At 38.2% G+C, this 16,361-nt stretch overlaps 1 protein-coding gene across 1 annotated transcript in view; it reads right to left on the bottom strand.

Annotated features, from left to right (window-relative positions):
• The window catches only part of Dpyd (dihydropyrimidine dehydrogenase), an 837,903-nt gene that overhangs the window by 438,497 nt on the left and 383,045 nt on the right, over positions 1-16,361 (bottom strand). The gene's annotated exons all lie outside the window — the stretch shown is intronic.

Genomic DNA, 16,361 nt, shown 5'->3' with positions numbered 1-16,361 from the left:
CAAGTGTTAGGCCCCACAGCTGTCTCTCAATAAGTGGTAATTGAGGAAATTAACTAATGAAACTTAAGTGAAGCTCTCTTTGGAAAATTATGAGAATAATTGAAATCCCAACAAGGATGTCTTTAAATAACAGCATTTATCTAAAAATATATGTCAAAGAAATTATATATGCACAACCGCAGTGACTGTATGCATTCATTCATGAGATAATATATGTATGCAATCATTTAAAAATATATTCTCTAGTGTGACAATTTTCCCCAAGATAAACTGAAAGGACAAGTAAGGTTGAGCTGGCTTTTGGGAGCTACCTATGGTGGGACACCTCACACTGCCCCGAGGTAAGGGGAGGGGCTTGGACCTGCCTCTACTGAATATGCCAGGCTCTGCTGACTCCCCATGGGAAGCCTTACCTTCTTGTAAGAGGGAAGGGAGGATGGGTTGCAGGGAGGTGGGGAGGCTCCAGGGGCAAGAGGAGGGGAGAGGAGAACCTGCGATTGGTATGTAAAATGAATAAACAATTTCTTAATAAAAAAGAATAATTTAATGTGTGTATGTGTGTGTGTGTGTGTGTGAGAGAGAGAGAGAGAGAGAGAGAGGAAGGGAGAGAGAACACACATATTCTTGTGGGTAGTGCCCAGAGAGGGCACTGGAACCACCAGTGCCAGAGCTACATTTTGGAGCTGCCTGAAATGGGTGCTTGGAACCAAACTCCTCTCCTCAGAAAGAACACCATCACTCTAGCTTCCCAGAAGTGTATCTCTCTAGCATCTTAGAAGTGTAGCTGGAATTATCTCCAGTCCCGCCTGGGCCCACAGCCACTCAGACACAAACAAACACACAGACGCTTATAATATTTAAACCGTTTGGCCTATACCTTGCCACATGGCTTGTGGCTTACCAGTATCTTACATCATGCTTCTCATGGCAGTGGCTGGCAGCAGTCTCCTGACTCAGCTCTCCTGTTATCAGAATTCTCCTCTTTTTGTCCTGCCTATACTTCCTGCCTGGCTACTGGCCAATCAGCACTTTATTTATTAACCAATCGGAGCAACACATACAGAAAGACATCCCCAGCACAAAAGTTTAAATATTTTTATGTGTGTACCTATGTGCTTGTATGTACATGTGAGGGCAAGGGCCCACAGAGGCCAGGGGTGTCAGATCTTATGGAGATGGAGTTACAGGTTGTTATGAGCTGCTTTATGTCAGTACTGGGGACTGAATTTTGGTCCTCTGCAAAAGCTAGTATATGCTCTTAACTGCCGAGCCATCTCACTCATTTTTAAGAAAATGATTCTGCCATTCTGCATATTTTTGCTATTGAATACATGAATATATTCTTCATAAAAAGAGGCAAGCATGGCCAGAAGTTTGCATACAGAATGTCCATTATGTGGGTGTCAATCATAAATGTGGTGTCACGGACCCCTTGACAAAACTATTAGATACAAAGGGACAAGTAGAGTCCAGTGAGCAGGACCCAGACACAGAAGAAATCTTGGTCTGCTGTGCAAAATTTATAATCAGCATCACATATCAGGGAGATTGAGCTTTATCTTGAATGCAGAGAGGAGACACTGGAAGGGTGTGAGTGAGGAAATTAGACTCAAGGACAACTTGGAGAAGGGTGAGTGGTTACAGTGTTGGGGCACTGGATTTGGGGATGCAAACATTTTCAAGAGAGATCACGGAGGCTGGAGGAACACTATAACCATGTGCAGTGAGAAATCCCACATACTGTCTTTTTGCTTCTGAAGGCCATCACAGTGCTTCACACTTTCTATTTCCCACCCTGGCAGGAAGGTAGAAGTGTTGACTCCACTAAATAGAAAACTGGGCTTACTTTCCAGTTTGACTCCATTTTAAATGGAATTCAGTAGCTAGTTTGACATGTTAAATCCTTCAGACAAATTCTTATTGAGCATTACATGTTTAATATTTCAAATAATGTCATTCTTAGAAACATGTATTTTTTTTAAGAATCACATTTCTCTTTATTATATTAAACGTTCATTTCTTTTATGAGTAAATGGAAGATTAAGTGAAATGCTTATTTAGTTTTTAAGTAAAATCTTTTCAAACTCATGAGAGTTAAAAGATGAAATAAGACCTCAGAAAGAAGCTTCCTACCTCACCCAGAGGTCAGGCCAGAGCTCTAAACCCCAAGTAAGACTGCTACCCTGCCCCCAGCCCATTCTCCTCAAATAACCCCAGCTGCCCCTCTTCTCCTTGTCAAAATATCCTGGCCCACAAGTATGATAGAATCCTCCTACCCCATCAGAGGCTAGGTCAGAGTCCTGAACCCCAAGTAAAATTGTTCCTCCACCTCACCCAAACCTGCCTCACTCAAACTGCCCCTCTTCTCTTCATCACCATATCCAGCACCTCTGGTGGAAGCCTCTTACTCATTCAGAGGTCAGACCAGCATCCTGAGATCAGGCCAGATTCCTGAAAAATCAGGCAGAAACCTCCTACCCCACCAGAAGACAGGCCAGCATTCTAAACCCCAAAGAGCCCCTGGTGAGATCAGAAGCCACCCACTTCACCAAAATCCAGCTCCCAACTTGAGCAGCAAATCCCTGCTTGAGCAGCAAATCCCTGCTGAACCAGAGGCCATCCAGACCATCAGAAGTCCATCGCCCAACTCATGTGGAGACCCTCCACTCAACAACAGGTCACTCCTGTGGTTGACAGGAAACAGAAACAAGGAAGAAAACACTCATCCAATAAAGGTAAACCCAGAAATTGGCACCTAGACCTATCACCCTAAATCCATATGCCTAAACATTAGTGTAAGAACACAATAAACAACAGCCAAGGCAATATGTCACCACCAGAGCTCAGGTATCCTACTACAGCAAGCCATGAATAGTCAACACAGCATAAGGACAAGGAAAGGATCATAAAGACAACTTTTTGAAGATGATGGAGATCCTTAAAGATGAAATAAATAAATCCCTTAAAGAAATCAGGGAAATACAATTACAAATGGAAGAAATCAAAATCTATTAAACAATGCCAAGAAAGAAAGAAAGAAAAAACAGAACCAAAACAAACAGCTGAAAGATATTGATAAAACACTTCCAGACCTGAAAAATGGCAATAGAAGCAATAAAGAAGACACAAAATGAGGGAATTCAGGAAATGGAAAATCTAGGTAAGCAAACAGGAATTACAAACAGAAGTCATGAGATGGAAGAGAGAATATCAAGCATTGAAGACATGATAGAAGAAATAGATACATTGATCAAAGAAAATATTAAATCTAAAAAAATCCTGACACAAAACATCCAAGAAATCAGAGACACTATGAAAGACCAAACATAAGAATATTTGGAATAGAAGAAGGAGAAGATTCCCAAGTAAAAGGCCCAGAAAATATTTTTAACCTAAGAAACATAAGAAAAAAATTTTCCTAACATAAGGAAGGACATGCCAATAATGGTCCAAGGGCCTTACAGAACACAAAATAGATTAGACCAGAAAAGAAAGTGCCAATACAGCATAATAATCAAAACATAAACACACAGAACAAAGAAAGAATATTAAAAGCTGCAAGAGAAAAAGGACATGAAATGTTTAAAGGCAGACCTATTTGAATTACACTCCAGTTATCAATGGAGACTCTAAAAGCCAGAAGGGCCTGGACAGATGTGCAGCAGACTCTAAGAGACCACAGTATCAGGCCAGACTAGTATACCCAGCAAAACTTTCAATCACTATAGATGAGGCAAACAAGATATTTTATGACAAGGTCAAATATAAACAGTATCTATCTACAAATCCAGCCCTAGTGAAGTTATTAGAAGGAAAACTCAAACCCAGGGGGTTAACTACACCCATAAAAACACAGGCAATAAATAATCTCACACCAGCATAACTCAAAGACAGAAACACACACACACACACACACACACACACACACACACACACACACACACACACAAACACACACAAAACCACCAACAACAGCTGCAACAAAATAACAGGAATTAACAACCATTGGCCATTGTTATCTCCAAATTCCCAATAAAAAGACATAGGCTAATCAGAATGGATACAAAACCAAGATCCATCCTTCTGCTGTGAACAGGAAACAAATCTCAACATCAAAGATAGATATTGTCTCAGAGTCAAAGGTTAGAAAAATATTTTGCGATCTAATGGACCAAAGAAGTAAGCTGTTGTAGCTATCTAATATCTAACAGAGTAGACTTGAAACCAAAATTAATCAAAAGAGGTGGGGAAGGATGTTTTATACCCATCAAAGGAAAAATCCACCAACATGACATTTCAATTCTCTTCTATGCCACAAATGCAAGGATACCCACATTTGTAAATGAAACATCACTAAAGCTTATATTACACATAGACCCTCACACATTGACAATGGAAGATTTCACTATTTCGCTCTCACCAATGGACATGTCAACCACACATAAACTAAACAGAGAAATAATCGAATTAATAGATATTATGAACCAAATGGACATAACAGATATATACAGAACATTTCACCCAAACAGAAAAGAATACACCTTCTTCTCAGCACCTCATGGAACCTTCTCCAAAACTGACCACATACTTAGTCACAAGTCTTAACAGATACAACATAACTGGTGTAACCCCCTGCATCCTATCAGACAACCATAAATTAAAGCTGAATTTTAACCATCACAAAACAACAGAAAGCCTAAAAACTCCTGGAAACTGAACACCTCTCTACTGAAAGACTACAGGGTCAAGGCAGAAATAAAGACATAAATTAAAGACTTCCTAGAATTCAATGAAAATGAGGGTCTAACATATGCAAACTTATGGGACACAATGAAAGCTGTGCTAAGAGGAAACTTCACGGCACTAAGTGCCTTCATAAAGAATTTGGAACAATCTTATACTAGCAACTTAACAGCACATCTAAAAGCTCTAGAACAAAAAAAGAAACAAATGCACCCAAGAGGAGTAGACTGCGGGAAATAATCAAACTGAGGGCTGAAATCAATAAAACAGAAACAAAGAGAACAATACAAAGAATCAATGAAACAAAGAGTTGGTTCTTGGAGAAAATCAACAAGAGACAAACTCTTATCTGAACTAACTAAAAGTTAGAGTAAAACTACACAAATTAACAAAATCATAAACAAAAAGGGGGACATAATAACAGACACTTCAAAAATCTGTACTCCACAAAATTGAAAAATCTAAAAGAAATAGACAATTTTCTTGATTGATGCCACTTACCAAAGTTAAATCAAGATCAGAAAAACAATTTACATAAACCTCTAACCTTCAATGAAATAGAAGCAATCATTAAAAGCCTCCCAACTAAAAACACCCCAGGGCTAGATAGTTTCAGCACAGGATTCTACCAGATTTTCAAAGAAGAGCTAATATCAATATCCCTCAAATTGTTCCACAAAATAAAATCAGAAGCAACACTGCCAAATTCCTTTTATGAGGCCACAATCACTCTGATACCCAATCACATAAAGACTCAACAAAGAAAGAGAATTACAGACCAATATCCATCATAAACACTGATGCAAATATACTCAGTAATATACTAGCAAATGGAATCCAAGAGCAAATCAAAAAGATCATCCACCACAATCAAGTAGACTTCATCCCAGAGAGGCAGGGATCCTTCAACACAAGAAAATATGTCAATGTAGTACACCATATAAATAAACTTAAAGAAAAGAAAACACATGATCATCTCATTAGATGATGAAAAGCATTTGACAAAATATGACACCCCTTCATGATAAAAGCCTTAGAGAGTTCAGGGATACCATGGACACACCTAAACCTAATGAAGGCAATTTACATCAAGCCTACAGCCAAAATCAAATTAAATGGACAGAAACTCAAGTCTATTCCACTAAAATTAGGAACAAGACAAGGCTCTCTCTCCATATCTATTAAATACAGTACTTGAAATTCTATCTAGAGCAATAAGACAATTAAAGGAGGGCAAGGGGATACAAACTAGAGACCCAGAAGTTTTTTTATATGATAAGATAGTATACTAAGAGAACCCAAAAATTCTACCAGGGAATTAAAGCTGTTAAACACCTTCAGCAAATTAGCTGGATAAAAGATTAACTCAAAAAAATCAGTATCCCTCCTATATGCAAAGGATAAATTGGCAGAGAAAGAAACCATGGGAAAAAACCCTTCACAATAACCACAAATAATATAAAATATCTTGGCATAACTCTAACCAAGCAAGTGAAACACCTGCAGGATAAGAACTTTGAAGTTCTTTGAATGTCTTTGAAGACAGAAATTTGAGAAGATATCAGAACATGGCAAGATCTCCAATGCTCATGGATCAGTAGGATTGACATAGTAAAAAAAATGGCAATCTTTCTAAAATTAATCTACAGATTCAGTGGAATCACCATCACAATCCCAATACATTTTTTTCAGAAATTAAAAGAACAATACTCAACTTAACATTGAAAAATAAAAAAAAAATCATGATAGCTGAAACAATCCTGTACAATAAAAGAATTTCTAGAGGTATCATCATTCCAGATTTCTAGCTCTACTACAGAGCTATAGTAATTAAAACGAGTGCAATATTGGCATAAGAAGAAAAAGGTGGATCAATGGAATCAAATCAAGACATAGATGTTAATCTACACACCTATGGACACCTGATTTCTGACAAAGAAGTCAAAATTATACAATGGAATAAAGAAAACATCGTCAATAAATGGTGCTGGCATAACTAGATTTCAGCATGTAGAATAATTCATGTAGATCCATATATATAACCATGTACAAAACTCAAGTCGAAATGGATTAAAGACCTCAACATAAATACAGATATACTGAATCTGATAGAAGAGAAAATGGGGAATAGCTTTGAATATATTGACACAGGAGACAACTTCCGAAACAAAACACCAATAGCATAGGCACTAAGATCACCAATTAATAAATGGGACCTCATGAAACTGAAAAACTTCTGTAAGGCAAAGGACACAGTCAAGAGGACCAACCAGCAGCCCACAGAATGGAAAAAAAAAATTCTTCACCAACTCCATTCTGATAGAAGGCTGATTTTCAAAATATATAAAGAACTCAAGAAAGTAGACATCAAACAAACAAACAAACAAATACTCCAATTAAAAATGGAGGAAAGATCTAAACAGAGAACTCTCAACAGAGGAATCTCAAGTGGTTGAGAAATACTTAAAGAAATGTCAACATCCTTAGATATCAGGGAAATGCAAATCAAAACCATTCTGAGATCCCATCTTACTTCTGTCAGAGTGGCAACGGGAACACTCCTCCACTGCTGGTAGGAGTGCAAACTTGTACAGCCACTTTGGAAATCAATATGGCAGTTTCTCAAAAAAATGGGAATTAATCTAACTCAAGACCCAACTATACCACTCTTGGGCATATACCCAAAGAGTGTGCCACCATACCACATAGACACTTTATCAACTATGTTTATGTCAGCTCTCTTCATAATAGCCAGAACCTAGAAACAACCAAATGTACCTTGACAGGAAAATGGCTAAATGAAACATGTGGTACATTTACACAAAGGAGTATTATTCAGCTGTTAAAAAACAATGGCATCATGAAATTTGCAGGAAAATGGGTGGAACTAGAAAAAAAATCATCCTGTATGAGGTAACACAAACCCGGAAAGACAAACATGGTATGTAGTCACTTATAAGTGGTTATTAGCTATAAAGTAAAGGATAACCATGCTAAAATCCACAGACTCAGAGAGGCTAGGTAACAAGGGGGCCCAAGCAGGGGCATTTTTATCTCCCCGGGAAGGGAAATAAATTAGATCTCAAGATTTGTCTGGGGTGGGGATGGGAACACGAATCAGATGGGGAGTGATGAAGAGGGAGAGTATTAAAAGAGATGACTGGAAAAGTGGGGCACTTTGGGGTCGGGTAGAAGCCAAGTGCAATGGAAACTCCCAGGAATCCCAGGTGACCCCAGATAAGATTCCTATCAATAGCGGATATGTAGCCTGAAGTAACTAAGCAAAACTTTCAGTGGAGGGACACCAAGCCAGCCACATAACCTTTGACCCATGATGTGTATTGCTTACAAGATGTGCTGGTATGCAGGTGGCACAGAAATTGGGGGAGTGGCCCATCACTGACTGGTTCTCCCTGAGACCCACGTCATGACAGGAACACCACCCTTGACACTGCCTAGAGCACCGTGAACCAGAAGTTGGATAGCCCAGAGACCGGCAATCAAAGATGATTAGAAAAGAAAGTCCATGGAATGATGCCTAAAGATATTCTGCTACGCTCCTAAGTTGGTGCCTAGTCCAATTGCCATCAGAAAGGCTCCATCTAGCAACTGATGGCAACAGATGCAGAGACTCCCAGCCAAATGTTAAGTGGAACTTGGGGAGTCCTGTGGAAGAGTGGGAGGAAAGATTGTAGGAGTCAGAGCCGTCACATACACCACAAGATAACCCACAGAATTAACCAACCTGGCCTTATAGGGACTCACAAAGCCTGAACAGACAACCTGGGAGCCTTCTTGGGACATAACTAGGCCTTCTGCACATATGTTACAGTTGTGTAGCTTGATCTTTTTGTAGGACTCCTAACAGTGGGGGCAGGGACTCTCTCTGACTCTTTTGCTGGCTTCTCAGATTCTGTGCTTCATACTGATTCTCCTTGTCCAGCCTTAATATGAGGGGAGGTGCCTAGTCTTACTGATATTTGATATGCCATGTTTGGTTGATGTCCATGGGAAGTCTGCTCTTTTCTTAATAGAAACAAAGGAGTAGATGGGGTGGGGGGACTAGGAAAAGAAGAGGGAGGGGAAACTGCAGTTGCGATGTAAAAATATTAATAATGAAATCATTTAAAAATGAAACAAAGTGAAAAACAATATAAAGTACTCAGAGTGAAGGTTTTTGGTTTTAAGTTGATCTGAATGTGTGTATAAGAGTAACTATTAAAGGCTAGGAAGTAAAGGAGAAAGCAAAGTATCCCAAACAGCTAGAAAAAAACATTCTAATATTTTATGCCATGGTGAGGGGAAAAGAATCCATAATATTCAATTATACAGTGAGAAGCTCCAAGAGAAGAGCTTGAAGGAAACCAACACACAAAATCATTTATGATCCTGATTTGATCAGTATGTATTGTACATATGTGGAAACTCTATTGTACTCAGTAGTATACTCAGCAAGTATTTCTAAACATCATGTTAATCAAAATATTTTAATTATTTAAAGGGATAGTCGTATCAAACTGTACTCATAGATTTGAACATAATGATTTTTTTAAAAAAACTTCTAAGAACATTATGGAGAAAAATAACCTCTATAATGAAAATATGAAATGTTACAAAACTACATTCATAAAATATATGTATGGACTACCAGAAATGACAAAGTAAAAAATATATATTTACTTTTGAATGATCAAAAAATTCTTCATCTTCTCTGAAATACACACGATCTTCAAATTCTTTTAGGACTCCTCTTCATTTTGGTTAACAGGAAAATGATCAGATCTTCCTTTGTATATTTCACACACACACACACACACACACACACACACACACACACACACACACACACTTTGGAAACTGATCTACAATGTATATATAATTGAAATACTTAAAATGATAACAAAAAAGGCAAGGCATTGCCCACTGACTGCTGTTCTGTTTATGCTTTTCAAGTCTCCATATCTCTCACGACCACCATCCCGCTAATGTGTTGGATTCACACATTCAAGCAGATTCGTCTTGCATGCCAGAAGACCCTTCTCCTTTACCCATGGATTTTACTTGCAATCCTTTAAGGAACTGACATACTGCTCAGTAAGATATCTACTTGAACAAAAATTACAACTCCCCACAAAAGATAAGCCATCTAAAGTAAGTGTATCTCCTAGTTAAGTTAATCTGTCAACTTGCCAGAGCCAAGAGTTATTTCTGGGGTCTCAACTAAAACCTTGATAAGACTGGTCTGTGGTCATGACTGTGGGGCATAATTTATTGATGTAGGAGGGCCCAAACCTCTGTGGGAGGCACCCTCTTTAGGTAACTGGCTCTACAAGAAAGCTCCCTGAGCCTGAGACTATGTCTCACTGAGACAGTGAATGCTGGTGAGTATGGATTAAAAAAATCAGGCAAAATCTTCTGGAGAGTGTTTCCTAATGGTTAGCATACAAACTGTGATTTTGGGGACAAGGCTGTATTTCAAGCTGGTTGCTGAACTTGGTAATGACTAAGAGTAAACTTATCTTTAAGGTAAGGGAAATGCAAGATTAGATATAGGTCAGGGTAAGCTGATAAGGCCTGGCGCCATGAGGGTGGTCACACTCCCTAAAGAGAACCCGTTGTTGAAGGTGCCGTTTAGGAGGCAGTGGAGAACACAGGATAGTGTAAATATGAGGACTGTGGAATGGCCATCAAGAGCAGTAGGGAATAAGAATGAAGTGGGCCCAGGCTAATCCTTTGAAACAAGCTTTGTGTGCTGCAGATTGTAGAGCCAGAGAAGCAGGCTGCTCAAGCCTTTTGGAGCCCAGAAGATCATAAGTGAATCTTAGATGTCAGACATTGGTCTAAAGCACTGATTCTCAACCTCTGGGTCATAACCACTTTGGGGTTCAAATAACATTTCTACAGGGATCACCTAAGACTATCAGAAAATACAGATATTTACATTATGATTTATAATTAGCAAAATTACAGTTACGAAGTAGCAAAAAAAAAAATTATGGTTGAGGTTCACCATAACATGAGGAACTGTATTGAAGGGTTGCAGAATTAGGACGATTGAGAACCACTGGTCTAGAGTACATGTATTTGCACTCCTAGATAGTAGGCTTGCTTTAATTTGTTTATAATTATGCTTTTGGAATGAGAAAATATTTAGCTAGTGTTTAATTTTGTAGGAGCTCATAGTTAAGAGATTGGATATTTTAAAGACATATTGAACATTTAAAGCAGTAGAAATTTTAAAGACGCCATATGTTTAAAGTTGTAGTTCTCATTATAATTTTAAGATGACATCTAAAGACAAACAACAAAAGAAAGGGTAGAGTTTAAACTGGGGTGTTTGTACATCAAGTTGAGAAGAGGTGGATATCTTAATTTGCTTCATCTTTGATCTTGACACAGTTCAGACTACTTTGGTAGTTTCTTCTGGGAGACTGCTTCTATCTGACTTGCCTGTAGGCATGATTCTGGGATGTTTTCTTGGTTGGGATAGTTAACTGATGTAGAAGCACCCATCCTACCAAGGGTGCAGCCTTTCCTAGGCAGGTGAGACTGGCTGTGAATGAAAGTAGCTGGCACAAACAGCAGACAGTGAAGCAGCAAGCAACTTCGGTTTTTGTTAAAAGTTCCTGCCCTGACTTCCCTCTGTGATGGATTCTGACCTAAAGTTCAAGATGAATTAAACTTTTTCCTCCCCAATTTTCTCTTTGTTAGAATTTTTATCATAGAAACAGAAAAGCAAACTAGAAATTTGTATTATTGAGTGTTTGCTGAGATAGAATCATACAGATATGTACAGAGAAAGCATAAGACTCAACTTAAATAACATTTAATATTACTGTGTAGAATACTGTTATGTTATGTTATGAAAAGGATAATGTATGTACTCTCAAATATTAGTATATGTCTTTTAATTGTGCTTTCTTGAGAAATAATTCTTTTTCTTAATTTTTGTCATAAAATTTTATATTAATATGTGTATTTATCAAATATAATTCTATTTGTTTTAATGCCGTCACTCAGTATATCAGAATCTCTAAGTCTTGTGTTGAACTCCAATTTAATATGAAAATTTTATTAGTCTGCATAATTAAATCTAAGAACCACGAATCAGGCTCTTGGATAGTAGATTGGACATGGGAAAAAGAATCATCAAGGGGTAGAGGTGGGTCAGGTTTGAGAAGGAATATTGGGTTTAAATTCAATTATCCTTATTTTTCTAAAAATTAGAACAAAGAGTTGTCAAAAGACACTCCAGACCTAACTAGAAAAATTATATTCTGGATGACATATCTCAAAAATTAAAACTTTCTCCACTTCTCTACCCACTATTTACCCATTTTCATATTCTCCTCTCTCTCTCTCTCTCTCTCTCTCTCTCTCTCTCTCTCTCTCTCTCTCTCTCTCTCTCTCCTATCCATCTATCTATCTATCTATCTATCTATCTATCTATCTATCTATCTATCTATCTATCATCTATGTATCTATGTATCTATAAAAAATGAAAATCAAAATAAAGCTAATACATAGAAAAAATTAAATTTGTTTTTTCTTCCTTTTTAAAAATTTAATCTTCTCTTATATATTATATCCCACTTGTGGCTTCCTTTCCCTCCCCTCCCCCCCATTTCTCTCTCCTACCTCCCATTTTCCCTGTGGTGATATATTGTATACCCCAATAAAATTACCTGAAGATCAGAGGACAGAGCCAGCCACTAAATTAGACATAGTGGTCAGGCAGTGATGGCATTCACCTTTAATCCTATTATTCGATAGGCAAAGATCCATCTGGATCTCTGTGAGTTCAAGGCCACACTGGGCTACATGAGAGAAACAGAACCAGGCAGCAGTGACACACACGTTTAATCCCAGGAAGTAATATGGCAGGACACAGAAAGGTATATAAGGTGTGAGGAAACAGGAACTCTCTTTAGGCTCAGGATTTTGGAGAGGCGAGCTAGTGACTGGCTGTTCTACTTCTCAGATCTTTCAACTGTCACCCCAATATCTGGCTCTTTTTTTATTAAAGACCTTTTAAGATTTGTGTTACTTCCCCCTTTTTACCTACCTTCAGAAGAGAGTAGGCTTCCCAGGGACAACAATCAAATATGACATCACAAGCTGCAATAAGACCAGGCAAATATTCTCATACCAAGGTTGGATGTAGCAACCCAATGGGAGGAAAAGGGTCTCAAAGGCGGACTAAAGAGTCAGAGACCACCCCCACTAACACTGTTAGGGATCCCACAAGAGCACCAAGCTACATAACCATTACATATATGCAGAAGACGTAGGATCAAACCCATACAGTCTCCCTGATCTCTGTGAGCCCACTTGAGTCCCTGTCAGTTGATTCTGTGGGATGTGTACTTGTGGTATGCTTGAACTCTCTCCTTCCTCCAGTCCTTCCTCCATCTCCTCCACAGGACTCCCCAGGCTCTGGCTAATATTTGGCTGTGTGATTGTGCATCTGTTCCCATCAGTGGCTGGATAAAAATCTCTCTGGTCTCTCAGATGATGATTATGCTAGGCTCCAGTCCCAACACATCTTGCAGGCAGGGCAAATTGTAGGTTGATGGTTTTGCAGCTGGGTTGGTGTCCTAATCCCTCCATTGGAAGCCTGGTTACAGAAGATGGCTGGTTCAGGCTCCATGTCCCCCATTATTAGGAGTCTTTGCTAGTGATACTCTCATAGGTTCCATGGAGTTTCCATTGCAATAGGCTTCTGCATCACTCCTGAAATTCCCCCCAATTCCAGGTGTCTAAGTGTTCTCTCCCTCTAGTCCCACCCAACTGATCTCTCCTGCTCCTATCCTCATCTGTTCCCAGTCCACTCCTGAAATCTCTATTTCCCCTTCCCAAGGAGATTTATAACCCCTATCCCCACCCCTCCCCCCATGTGCTGCCCTCCTTGCTTTTAACCTCTTTGGGTCTGTGGATTGCAGCATGATTATCCTTTACTTTACATCTAAAATCTACTTATAAGTGAATACATACCATGTTTGTCTTTTTGAGTCTGAGTTATCTCACTCAAGATGATTTTTTTCTAATTTTACCCATTTGTCAGACAATTTCACAATGTCATTTATTTTAACAGCTGAGTAATACTCCATTGTGTAAATGTACCACCTTTTAAAAAATCTATTGCTCAGCTGAGGGAAATCTAGGTTGTTTCTACTATGACTAAAGCTACTATGAACATAGTTGAGCAAGAGTCCTTGTGTAGGATGAATTGTCCTTTAAGTATGTGCCAATTACTGGTATGGCTGGGCCTTGAGGTAGATTGATTGTCAATTTTCTGAGAAACAGCCATTTTGATTTCCAATACTGTATTGATTTCCAACTACCATATTGTACAAGTGGCTGTACAAGTTTGCAGTCCTATCAGCAATGGAGGAGTGTCACCCTTGCTCCACATCCTTGTTAACATGAGCTGTCACTTGTTTTTTTGATCTTAACCATTCTGACAGCTGTAAATACAAACCTAAAAGTTGTTTTGATTTGCATTACTCTGATGGCTAAAGATGTTGAACATTTCTTGAAGTGTGTCTCGACCTTTTGAGATTCCTGGGTTGAAAATTCTGTTTAGATCTGTACCCCATTTTTAAATTGGATTATTTAGTCTGTTAATGTCTAGTTTCTTGAGTTCTTTATATATTTTGGATATTATCCCTATGTCAGATGTTAGGTTGGTGATGATCTTTTCTCATTCTGTAGGCTGTCATTTTGTCCTATTGACTGCATCCTCTGCCTGACAGAAGCTTTTCAGTTTCATGAGGTCCTATTTATTAATTGGTGATCTTAGTGCCTATGTTATTGGTGTTCTATTTAGGAAGTTGTACCTGTGCCAATGTTCTCAGGGCTATTCTCTACTTTCTCATCCATCAGATTCAGTGTTTCTGGTTTTATGTTGAAATCTTTGATCCATTTGGACTTGAGTTTTGTACATGGTATTAGATATGGATCTGTTTGCATTCTTCTACATGCCAACATCCAGTTATGCCAGCATCATTTGTTGAAGATGCTTTCTTTTTCACATTGTACGTTTCTGGCTTCTTTATAAAATATCAGGTGTACACAGGTGTGCGGATATATGTCTGGGTCTTCAATTCAATTCCATTGATCAACATGTCTGTTTTTATGCCAATATCATGTTTTTTTTTAAAAATTACTATTGGTCTATAGAAGAGATTGAAACAGAGATGGTGATACCCCAGATGTTCTTTTACTGTATAAGATTGCTTTAGCTATCCTGTTTTCTTTTTCCATACAAGTAAAGTATTGTTCTTTCAAGGTTAATAAAGAATTATGTTGGAATTTTGATGGGGATTGGATTGAATCTGTAGATTGTTTTTCATAAGAATGTCATTTTTATTATGTTGACCCTTCTGATCCATGAGCATGGGAAATCTTTCCATCTTCTGATATCTTCTTCAAAGACTGACGATTTTATTTTACAGGTCTTTCAATTTCTTGGTTAGAGTTACCCAAGATATTTTATATTTTTTGTGGCTATTGTAAAGGGTGTTGTGTCCCCTTTATTTCTCAGCACCTTTGTCATATTTATAAATCCAGCCACTTTTGCGGATGGTGTTTAGAACTGTCATTTTCAATAGTTTGTTTCCTGCTCATTTATGCTTGGAAATGGATAGGACTTTGGTGCTATGGAATAATCCTCTTGTACACTGTAAAGTTTTGTCACTTGAATGGTTCAGTAAAATGCTGATTGGCCAGTAGCTAGGCAGAAAGTATAGGAGGGCTAGCAAACTAAGGATGATGGGAAGGAAAAGAGCTGAGTCAAGAGTCATGAGCCAGATGCAGAGGGAACAGAAGATGAACATTCCATGCTAATAGTCACTGCCATGTGGCAGAACATAAAGAAGAAGTATTGGTTAACTTAAGAAGTAAGAGCTATGAAGAAAAAATAAAAAAAAAAAAACTTTAAATAAACAAGTAAACCTTAAAAAATATGAGTTAGTTAATAATAAGCCTGAGCAATTGGCTGGGCATTTATAAGTAATATTAAGCTTCTGAGTGGTTATTCAGGAACTGATGGGTGGGAGAAAACCAACCATTTATAATCTAGCTCACATGGACAGACCAAATAATTTTCTACATTACATGGGTTCATTATGTATCAGATTATAGCTCCTATCCAAGTGGGTATTAGCAACTGTGATACACGTAGTATTCTTTATTTAAGCTATTCCAAATTTTTTCAACAAGCTTTCATCTTTATAGCACTGCACTAATATAAATGCATAATGTATTTTCAATCAGCTGAATGATTCTACTGCCCAGTCTGCATGTTAAAAGTTATATTCAAGCAAAATTTTATAAATATATATATATCATAAAAATGCTCATACTGGGTTAAGGAGATGGTTTATTGGGTAAGAGTACTTGCTATGCAAGCATGGGCACTGAGCAAATCCTCAGAATCCGTCTAAAATAGTTGGCATGGTTACATGTACCTATAAACCCAGGACTGGTGGGAAGAATAGACAAGAGGATCAGTGGGGATTGCTGATGGTCAGGCCAACTCCTGGCTCATTGAGAGAACCAATGCCAAAGCAATTAGTAAGAAATTACTAGAGTAAGACTCTCAATGTCCTCTTCTG

The sequence above is a fragment of the Peromyscus maniculatus genome, chromosome 6 (assembly GCF_049852395.1).
Source record: "Peromyscus maniculatus bairdii isolate BWxNUB_F1_BW_parent chromosome 6, HU_Pman_BW_mat_3.1, whole genome shotgun sequence".
NCBI lineage: Eukaryota > Metazoa > Chordata > Mammalia > Rodentia > Cricetidae > Peromyscus > Peromyscus maniculatus.
The sequence above is the reverse complement of the archived record's forward strand: the minus strand, read 5'-3'. Positions and strand labels throughout refer to the sequence as shown.